At 55.1% G+C, this 8,535-nt stretch overlaps 1 protein-coding gene across 3 annotated transcripts in view; it reads right to left on the reverse strand.

Moving 5' to 3' along the window:
• The window catches only part of CTBP2 (C-terminal binding protein 2), a 141,005-nt gene extending 136,737 nt beyond the window's left edge, over window positions 1–4,268 (reverse strand). The window contains exon 1 of one of the 3 annotated variants that reach the window (XM_036265879.1): window positions 4,051–4,268. The gene's annotated coding sequence lies outside the window, so the exon portion shown is untranslated. Of the gene's footprint in view, window positions 1–3,585; window positions 3,659–4,050 lie in introns of those variants that run through there. The other 2 variants (XM_036265882.1, XM_036265881.1) reach the window with 2 other exon arrangements.
• Window positions 4,269–8,535: the final 4,267 nt, after the last annotated feature.

Below are 8,535 nucleotides of genomic sequence, written 5' to 3' on the forward strand. Positions count from 1 at the left end.
TCGTAGACTGTGTGACTCTCTATTTGTGGCCTGTTATCAGGGACAGGGGACACTTGGGCTGCTGCTCTCCACTGATAGAAAGATTATTAACAGAGGGACCCAGGCTGCGCTCACATACATTATGGTGACAGCCTTCTATATTGAAATGACAAGAGGTAAAAAATGACAACCGGGGTGGCCATTCTAGCGTAGCTGTAAACTCTTTACATTTTTTCCATTTAGGGAAAGCGTTAAGTGCGAAGGGTATAACTTTGCCTTCAGAAATGATTCATGGTGGAAGAGGGCTGCTGGCCAATGGCAGGCTGGTACTCCGTCTCAGCGGGGCCTCCTGGGAGGCGCAGCCCTTTTTGTTTTTGATCGCCGGATCTAAACGGTGGGAGCCATCCTGAGCTCCCTGCTTGCAGACAGATCTTAGCTGCGGCCAGCACAACAGCCTCTCCAAATCCAGCGCTTTGCTCGGTCTGTGGGTATTTCACACTCTCCCACTTTGTACCTTGGGGCGGGCTACTCATAGACACTGACAAAGTGGCACTGGTTTTGTAGTTTTATTTGTTGTGGTGGTGGCTGTTTGTTTCGTTTCATCTCGCTTTTCAGACTTATGAATAGGATTTCTGTTTGGAGCTTTAAGAGTCAAGAGCAAAGCTATTGATTATTCCCTGAAAGGGGAACCAAGGGGCTGGTTAATAATTACACAGATAAGCGAGTTTTCCTCCTTCATCCTGTGTACCGACCAGATGAACAATGCCAGGGACAGGAACAGGTGTGCCCTGAGTCTTAAAGGGCCAAAATATGTCACTGGTGTCTTTTTACAATGTTAGGAGTGTTTGTTTTTAAGTGGCCAAACTTTTTTACTTTCTCAACTTTAGAAAGACACGCTTCGCAAGCATTGCAAGATACTTCTTCTCTAAGTCAATGGCTAAGTCCTAGACATCAGCTGAAACTCGTGCTGAGCGGGAAAAAATATATTTTAGAGACAAAGAGGTTTTTTATGAAATCACAGTAAGTAAAGGTAATTTACCCTGCCCCTCCCCCAGGAGAACACCCATTCCGGGGCCAGTTTCAAAGATCCCCCGTCGTAAATAACACAGGGCCCTGAGCACAGTCTGCAAAGCCTCCTCTCTCCCTCCACTCAGCCTCATTAAGGTACAATTAGGAAGGAAGGCGACCACGTACCCCCTCCCTTAGCCTTATCGTTCCAAACTGGAAAAAGATTTAAACCCAAAAGCACCTTGGCAGGTTCAAAGCAAGCTCCAAACCCAAGATTTTTAAATTCCCTCTAATAACTACTTTCTACAGGGACAAACTGGGTCCCCTACCCCTGGGGCACAGAGAACCAATCAGAGCCATAAATCCCCTTTGCCTTCAAGCCTCACTCCCTTGTACTCGGGCAGAGTGGGGGGAGGGGGTGACCCAGCATCAACACTTACACTAAGCCCCTCAATGCTCCACAGAAATATGCTGGCTTATTTCCTTTGTTTGGCCCTGTTACACTTGATCAAGTGTGAACGATTAAACTGGTTTCATTAAAGGCAAGTGCATTCACGGCTAACATGCAACTTCAATGGCAACTGTAAGCATATTTTGCGAGAAGGAGGGTCTGCTTTCTTGCTCGAAACCCACCGTCTCATTAACTTTTCTTTGGGGGGCAATAAAAAGGGCACCAGGGGTTTTCGCAGGAGAGTGTCAGAGCAGCTCGGAGATCTGATGCCAGACAAAAGCATATTTAGTGTTTCCACTCTAGGACACAGCCCCTGTTACCTACAATAAAGGGGAAAAAAAAAACCCTGTTTCACTATTAAAGCTGCTCTGAGTAAAAGTGTTTGATTAGCATTTTGGATATCGCTTGATAATTGCGGTAAGAAGTGCTCTTTGAAATCAAATGACTATAAAAACAAGATCCTTTAAAGTCCCATTACTTCAAAACGTGAAAGATTTGTTTAAAAAAAAAAATTCAAAACAGTGCAATTCTCCGAAGTACAAGGAAACTAATTCTACTTTGAGAACCCTAGAGGCAGAACAGCAGCAGTCTCAGGGACTGAGCACGAGGTAATTCTTAAAACGCCTTTGAACCCAAGAACCTAGCAGGGAAGATATTCTTTGAAAGACTAGTAGGAGAGTTTGATATATTTTACCAAAGTTAGGAGGCACAGTCCCTGTGTAAACTAACCAAAATACACGTCCCCTCCAAATTATCCATGTCAGATAAAAATATACTAGTCTCTAGAATATCCAACAGAATTGCAAATAAGGCACTTAGCATTTTAAATTCCCAATGCATATTTATAGAATAGAATTCTCTTGTCTACCCTTCAAGCCACTCACATCTGACTCTCTAAGAACTTAACCCGATCTCCCATCTTTAAAGAAAAACGAGGGGAAAAATCCAGAAAGATCTGTTTGGCCCGGAGAGCGCCAGTGAGCCCGGCATGACGACGTAGGCCACTGGCAGCCGCCTCCCCCGTAAGGACGCAGAGCAACTGGGATTTCTACGAAAAATCCCTCCTTTTCCCTGTAAAATACTAAGCATGGGGACCCCTGGGGCCAACTGCTGCTCGGGCCGCCTCCGGAGAAACTCCTCGGGGGCCGGGAGGGGAGGGGTGAGACCACCACACTCGCGCACACGCACACTCAGTGCCCGTGACCGTCCGCGGCGGCGGAAAGCGAGGCACTGGGCAGCATGTGTCCGCGTGTGTGTGTCGCCGCGGCCGCCTGTGACCGCGCGGAGCTGCCCGGCCCGCGCGGCCTCACGGCACCAAGGCGCTGCGTGGGTTGCGGGCGATCCGCGCGGCGCGGGGCCTCCCGCTGGAGAAAGGCCCCGCGCGCCCGGGCTCCCGCGCGCCTCTGCCCAACTTGCCCCGGGCGCTGGTGGAGCGCGAGGCAGAGAAAGAAAGGCGCTTCCCCTCGGCCTCGCGGTCCGTCCTGGCTGCGGAGCACGGGAAGGAAGAGGCGACGCGCGGCCCAGCCGGAGCTGCGCCGCGCCGGGTCCCCGCAGCCCAGGGCGCGCCCTCGCCAGCCCCTCCTGCGAAACTTTTTCTTTTGGGTTCGCCCCACCCGAAAAGTGCGGCCCGAGCGGGGGAGGCGGGCCGGCCGGGCTCGCGGCGGCGACTGGCGAGGAGGAAGTGGTGCCCGCGGGAGCGCGGCCGGGCAGAGGAAATGCCCGGCCCGCCCGGCCCCCGCCCGCCGCCCGGCCCACCCCGGGCCCCCGCCCCGCTGCGACTTTGGCGGGCCGAGCCCAGAGCGGCAGTGCTGGCGGCAGCGGCGGCAGATGTGGCCCGGCTGCCCGGAGGAGCCAACAATGCGGGGCCGGCAAAACAAAAGGGTTCCACTTCTCCTCCTTTCCCGTCTTTAGCTAACGCTCCCGGGGCGCCGCGCGGAATCCACGGCCGGTAGGGGCCGCTCCCCTGGGGGCCCCTCGCCGCGCGCGCCCCGATTTCCCCGCGGACCCCCGCTCTCCCCCGCCCCCGCCCCGCAAGCGCAAGGCCCCGCGCGCTCGGACTCCCGGTCCCGGGGGATCCGGCCATATTGTCCCTGCGGCGCGCCGCGCGCTCGGCCTGGGTCGCGGGCGGTCCCGGTGCGCGCACCCACCGGCCTCGGGGAGCAGGAGCCGGGGGCGCCTAGGAAACCGTCGCCGAGAAGCCGCCGCTACCGCTGCCCTCCGGCCGCCGCCGCGCTCGGGGTTTCGGTTTTTTTTTTGTTTTTTTTTTTTCGCTTTGCCATTCCTGATGGGAAGGAAGGTGACCGCCTACTTCGCATTCATCAACTCTCATCACAACAACAAAAATCCTGGCGCAAACGGCGGCCAGCAGGCGCGACCGGCAGCGGGGGGCGGCAAGCCGGGACCCCCCAGGCCGGCGTCCACCGCTGGGCTCCGAGCAGGGACGCGGGGCCGGGGGCGCAGACCAAAGATGTCCTCGGATGCCGGCTCCGTGTCCTTCGCCCTCCTTCCCCGCCCCGAGTGGCGCAGTGAGGCGCGGCGCGGCGCCCCAGCCCGCCGCCGCAGGTGAGGCGGGGGCGGTAGCGGCCCCAGCCCTCCCCCGGGGCCCCTCTTACCTCGTCCCGGGCCGCCGGCGTCCACGGCGAAGGGCGCCCACCCGGGAGGCGGCGGCGGCGGCTCCCGCCCCTCCCACCCCACCCGGCGGCGGTGGCGGTGGCGGTGGCTGTGTGGGTCCCCCTCTCAGCGCGGCATGGCTCTCGGCTCGGTCCTTAGCTCCTCGGGCCGCTGCCGGCTCTTCTGGGCCGCTCCCGGGCCACCTTAAAATGACACACGCACACAGGGACACACACACAAAAACTTAATCTCTCCAGCTCCCCGCCCCTCCCCCTCCCGCCCTTCCCTCCCCTGCTCTCCCCAGCTCTCCCCAGCTCTCCCCTCCCCACCCTACCCCTCCCCTTCCCTTCCTCCTCCTCCCCTCGCCGCCGAGCCTCTTCCTACTTCCCCACCCACCCCACCCCCTTCCTCCGCCCACCCGGCTCCCTATCCTCCCCACCCAGGTCCGGGCCCCGCGCCCGCCCGCCCGGAGGGGCTGCGCTGGGGGTCCCCGGCCCGCGCGCGCCCCGAGCCGCGCTCACCCCCAAGAGGATGCTAATTCCAACTTGGATCGGGGGAGGGAGCGTCCTGGACGCCGAGCGCCTCCCGGCTATTTGCTCTTCTTTATTTGTTTTCTCCTCCGGGGAAGGAGGAGGAAAACGGAGAGAAAAGGAAAGGGGAAGAAGCTGCGCGGCCGCGTCTCCGGTGCCCGCCGGCGGCTCGGCAGCGAAGCGGGAGGCGAGGTGAGGGTCGCCGCTCGCTCACTCCTCGCTCCCCTTTTTTTTTTTTTTTTGGCTAAGGCGGGGTCTCTCTTTGCAAACCAATGACACAACCCCACATGGGCCGGCCTCGCCCCCTAGAGCTACTCCTCACTACAAATCGGCTCTCTCGGGGGATTAGTGGCTCCGCGAAAGTGCACACTGGCGCGGCGGGCACTCCCCGGCCCGGCCCCGCCCGGGAGGCCCTCGAGAAGCGCGGGGGCCTGGCGGCAGGGGCGGGGGTCCCGCCGCTGCGGCCCGGACTCCGGCCCTCCCTTCGCCCTTCTTCCTCCTCCGCCCCTTCCACGTGGGGCCCCGGGCGGCCGGCCACATGGGGGAATGCGAGCCCGGGCGAGCCTGGGCGCAGCGCCCCGGGGTGGCTTTGGCCCCATCAGGCCCCCGCCAGGGCCGCGGCGCCGACCTGCCCCCTTACCGGCCCCGAGGCTCCAACTTCCTCCTGGGCCCCCGCGCCCTCCGCTTCAGCCTTCTCAGGCCCCGGGCCGGCCCCAGGGGGCACTTGCGCTCCCCAAAACCGGATCCGGGAGACGGTGCCCGCGCCTTGCCCGGGAGTCGGACTGGCTGTGGGTGCTCCGGGGGGGGCCCTGTGTGCTGGAACTTGAAGCGGTTGTGTTCCCTATGAGAAGCAAAACATTTTTACACGTTAGAAAAGATGTTCCTTTCTGTTGCCTGGATCTCGCCCGGCTATTTTTAAAGCTGTCTCGGGCGGGAGCTCCGGGCCTCTCGGGAGAGGCGTGCTGCGGCCTGGGGGTCCTGAGAGTCGGGGTCCGGGGCTCGCGCGTGCCCTTCCGCCGCCTCGCCCGCTCCTCCGGGCGCCTGGAGGTTAGGGCCGACACCAAACCTGGGGATCCGGGCCGAGCGCCCGCCGCACCTGGACCGAATTCCGTGCCTGGGTTTGCGGAAGAGAGTCAGCGGCTGCGAGGTCGGGGGGCTTTTCTGGCTGGGCCCGAGACCCCCAAACTCATCTCACTTCCCCGAGGCTGGCGGCGCGTCCTCCAAGCGCCCCTGTGTGGGCTGAACTGAGCCTTCAGTCTCGAACTGTTTAAAAACCATATTGAGATGTTAGGAGCCGGATTGAGACGCCGAGCAGGAAAGGCGTGGGGAGGGGGGTGAGGTCCGGCCTCCGCTCCCTGCGGCCATTCCGGGAGCCTAGTGGCCCGGGAGTGCACCACACCCGGCCGAGCGGAGGAAACGCGCGCTAGGGCCTGGGGGCCAGAGGAAGGGCCCCCGAGCTGCTGGGCCCCCTTCTGCATCCCAAAGAGCGCTTCCCCAGGCCTGTCTATTAACATTTTAAGAACTAGTGCTCCGGCCCGCAGCAGGGAGTAGGTGTTCCCTTCTCGTTTGCTAATGTGCTAGGTTGTGGCCTGTGCGACCGGCCTTGTGGGGGCTGTGACTCCTGAGGGTTGTTTCATCATAAAACAGTAAGGTTTTAAAACTCTACTGAGGACCTCTCAGATGCGATGTCAGCGCTGGACTCGGGCAACTCACCCGATAGGTCGCGTAACAAGGTTACTAAGACGTCCCAAGCACGTGTTCTACGTGGCCTTAACAGGCCCAGGCCGGGCCAGCTACGCGCCTGTCGAGTGTCCCCAAATCTTGATGACCCGGTATCCCCGAAAATATCTCCTCTCTCCAGCAGTTTTGCTTCAAGGTCATGGCGCCTAAGATAGATCTTGGCATAAACTATAGCCATAATCACCATAAATAAAGATTTTCTGCTTCCTTATTTCAAAGATGACCTTTGGTTCTGAGTGGCCCTCTATTCTCACCCAGAAACCACAAAAAGTCAGCTGATTTTTTTTCTATATTCAACTTGAATGTCTACTATGAATTTGACCTAACTTAGAAAATGCTGTTCTTTGTGTTGAGAATGTTAAACAGGTAGCATCCTCAGAGCCAAAAGTTATTTCTCACTTCAACTTGACACTGTATATTTTTTATTCCTCACACGAGGGTATGTTTTAATTGATTTTTAAAGGGAGAGAGAGAGAGAAACATTGATGTGAGAGGGAAACATCTATGGGTTGCCTCCTGTATGCTCCCCACTGGAGATGGAACTAGCAACCTAGGTAAGTGCCCTGACAGAATGGAGCCCTAAACCTTTAGGTGAATGGGACGATGCTCCAGCCAACTGAGCCACCTGGCCAGGGCAACACCCCATATTTTAAAATATTAAGCTCATTTGTCCCCAACATGTGAATTATTTAAACTACAATTATGTATTTTTTAAAAGATGCTCCAAACAACAGCAAAAATCTAAACAAACCAAAAACCAGCCCAGTTCAAAAGTGGGCAAAGAATTGAATAGACATTTCTCAAAGGAAGACATACAAAAATGATCAACAAGCCCATGAAAAGATGCTCAGCATCACCAATCATTAGGAAAATACAAATCAAAACCATAGTAAGATAGTAAGATACCACTTCATGTCCATTGGGATGGCTGTTATAAAACAACAACAACAACAAACAAACAAAAACTCAGGAGAAAAACAACAGAAAAGAACCACCTTTGGTAGGGATGTGGAGAAATTGGAAAACGTGTGCCTTGCTGGTGGGAATGTAAATTGGTGCTGCTGCTGCGGAAAATAGTATGGAGGTTCCTCAAAAAATAACACAGAATTACCATATGACCCAGTAATTCCAATTCTAGGTATATACACAAAAGAATGGAAGCCAGTTTGTACATACAATGTTCATAGCGTTATTCATAATAGCCAAAAGGTGGAAATGACTCACATGTCCTTTAAAGGATAAATGTGGTATAGACACAATGGAATATTATTCACCCTTAAAAAGGACGGACATGCTGACACCTGCCACAACATGGGTGAATCTAGAGGACATTACGCTAAGTGAAATAAGCCAGACACAGAAGGACAAATATTGTTTGATTCCACCTGTATGACATCTAGAATAGGCAAGTTCATACAGAGTAGAATAGAGATTACCAAGTGCTGTGGGGAGGGGAGGAAAGGGAGTTACTATTTAATGGGCACAGAAATTCTGTTTGGGGTGATGGAAAGTCCTGGAAGTGGATGCTGGTGAAGGTTGCATAACATTGTGAATGTGCTTAATGCCACACAACTGTCCACTTAACACTGAATAAAATGGCTGATGTTATGTATGTCTTACCGGAGCACTATAACAAGACTGCAAAGTAGCTTTCGCCTTGCAAACTTCTTGGTTCACATTTATTACTACATAAAAGGTAATTTTTAATGAGAAAAAAATAAGATAAAGACAAGATGTTCTGCTTTTAAATACATTTCAGTTCGTTTACAGAATAACACCTTTTACTAATTTTTAACTGTGTTACCTTTGTAGACTATAGTGCTGAAATGCCCATTTTGCAGTCTTCTCCCATCTGATTTTCTCCCATCTGGTCCTATTTAATTGGTCAGGTTCAGTTTCTGGTGTCCCAACATGGACTATGACAGTCACAAAAAAGAAGTGTCACAGTAGACACACATGATTGTCCATGACTCACCAGGTCCTGGTCCTGGGCTGAGCCCTTGACATGCATCTTCACTCTTCCTAGCAGTCCCTGAAGAGAAATATAGTATCCTCCTCATTTTACAGAGGAGGTAACCTGGGTGACTTCCCCAAGGTCACACTGCTGGCCAGTAAGGACCTGGGGTTGGACCCCTTCCTATCTGATTCTGACACCCCTCCCCAATTCAAGAAGGGTTTCTGTTTACCTACCCTTATCTTCATTATTAGTCTAGATTC

This window comes from Molossus molossus, unplaced genomic scaffold, assembly GCF_014108415.1.
Source record: "Molossus molossus isolate mMolMol1 unplaced genomic scaffold, mMolMol1.p scaffold_m16_p_17, whole genome shotgun sequence".
Lineage (NCBI taxonomy): Eukaryota > Metazoa > Chordata > Mammalia > Chiroptera > Molossidae > Molossus > Molossus molossus.